The sequence below is a fragment of the Osmia lignaria genome, unplaced genomic scaffold (assembly GCF_051020975.1).
Source record: "Osmia lignaria lignaria isolate PbOS001 unplaced genomic scaffold, iyOsmLign1 scaffold0046, whole genome shotgun sequence".
Classification (NCBI taxonomy): domain Eukaryota; kingdom Metazoa; phylum Arthropoda; class Insecta; order Hymenoptera; family Megachilidae; genus Osmia; species Osmia lignaria.
The window spans coordinates 87731-90000 of NW_027478187.1; positions in this window are offsets into that span (position 1 = coordinate 87731).

Sequence of the window (2270 nt, forward strand, 5' to 3'; positions counted from 1 at the left end):
TACCGTGGATCCATCGTTAAACGCTATTAAACTAACGTCCGTGATGGTATAAATGCAGATTTTCGCTCCGTTTAGCCAAAATAACGAACTTTAGGTGCGCTCCGAAATATTTCAAAGTCCCAGCGGCGTATTGCTTCGCCTCTTAGAACCGATTAGTCGAAAATTTTAACAATCATATTTTTGCATTCTGTACCGTGGATCGATCGTTAAACGCTATTGAACTAACGTCCGTGATGGTATAAATGCAGATTTTCGCTCCGTTTAGCCAAAATAACGAACTTTAGGTGCGCTCCGAAATATTTCAAAGTCCCAGCGGCGTATTGCTTCGCCTCTTAGAACCGATTAGTCGAAAATTTTAACAATCATATTTTTGCATTCTGTACCGTGGATCCATCGTTAAACGCTATTAAACTAACGTCCGTGATGGTATAAATGCAGATTTTCGCTCCGTTTAGCCAAAATAACGAACTTTAGGTGCGCTCCGAAATATTTCAAAGTCCCAGCGGCGTATTGCTTCGCCTCTTAGAACCGATTAGTCGAAAATTTTAACAATCATATTTTTGCATTCTGTACCGTGGATCCATCGTTAAACGCTATTAAACTAACGTCCGTGATGGTATAAATGCAGATTTTCGCTCCGTTTAGCCAAAATAACGAACTTTAGGTGCGCTCCGAAATATTTCAAAGTCCCAGCGGCGTATTGCTTCGCCTCTTAGAACCGATTAGTCGAAAATTTTAACAATCATATTTTTGCATTCTGTACCGTGGATCCATCGTTAAACGCTATTAAACTAACGTCCGTGATGGTATAAATGCAGATTTTCGCTCCGTTTAGCCAAAATAACGAACTTTAGGTGCGCTCCGAAATATTTCAAAGTCCCAGCGGCGTATTGCTTCGCCTCTTAGAACCGATTAGTCGAAAATTTTAACAATCATATTTTTGCATTCTGTACCGTGGATCGATCGTTAAACGCTATTGAACTAACGTCCGTGATGGTATAAATGCAGATTTTCGCTCCGTTTAGCCAAAATAACGAACTTTAGGTGCGCTCCGAAATATTTCAAAGTCCCAGCGGCGTATTGCTTCGCCTCTTAGAACCGATTAGTCGAAAATTTTAACAATCATATTTTTGCATTCTGTACCGTGGATCCATCGTTAAACGCTATTAAACTAACGTCCGTGATGGTATAAATGCAGATTTTCGCTCCGTTTAGCCAAAATAACGAACTTTAGGTGCGCTCCGAAATATTTCAAAGTCCCAGCGGCGTATTGCTTCGCCTCTTAGAACCGATTAGTCGAAAATTTTAACAATCATATTTTTGCATTCTGTACCGTGGATCCATCGTTAAACGCTATTAAACTAACGTCCGTGATGGTATAAATGCAGATTTTCGCTCCGTTTAGCCAAAATAACGAACTTTAGGTGCGCTCCGAAATATTTCAAAGTCCCAGCGGCGTATTGCTTCGCCTCTTAGAACCGATTAGTCGAAAATTTTAACAATCATATTTTTGCATTCTGTACCGTGGATCCATCGTTAAACGCTATTGAACTAACGTCCGTGATGGTATAAATGCAGATTTTCGCTCCGTTTAGCCAAAATAACGAACTTTAGGTGCGCTCCGAAATATTTCAAAGTCCCAGCGGCGTATTGCTTCGCCTCTTAGAACCGATTAGTCGAAAATTTTAACAATCATATTTTTGCATTCTGTACCGTGGATCCATCGTTAAACGCTATTAAACTAACGTCCGTGATGGTATAAATGCAGATTTTCGCTCCGTTTAGCCAAAATAACGAACTTTAGGTGCGCTCCGAAATATTTCAAAGTCCCAGCGGCGTATTGCTTCGCCTCTTAGAACCGATTAGTCGAAAATTTTAACAATCATATTTTTGCATTCTGTACCGTGGATCGATCGTTAAACGCTATTGAACTAACGTCCGTGATGGTATAAATGCAGATTTTCGCTCCGTTTAGCCAAAATAACGAACTTTAGGTGCGCTCCGAAATATTTCAAAGTCCCAGCGGCGTATTGCTTCGCCTCTTAGAACCGATTAGTCGAAAATTTTAACAATCATATTTTTGCATTCTGTACCGTGGATCGATCGTTAAACGCTATTGAACTAACGTCCGTGATGGTATAAATGCAGATTTTCGCTCCGTTTAGCCAAAATAACGAACTTTAGGTGCGCTCCGAAATATTTCAAAGTCCCAGCGGCGTATTGCTTCGCCTCTTAGAACCGATTAGTCGAAAATTTTAACAATCATATTT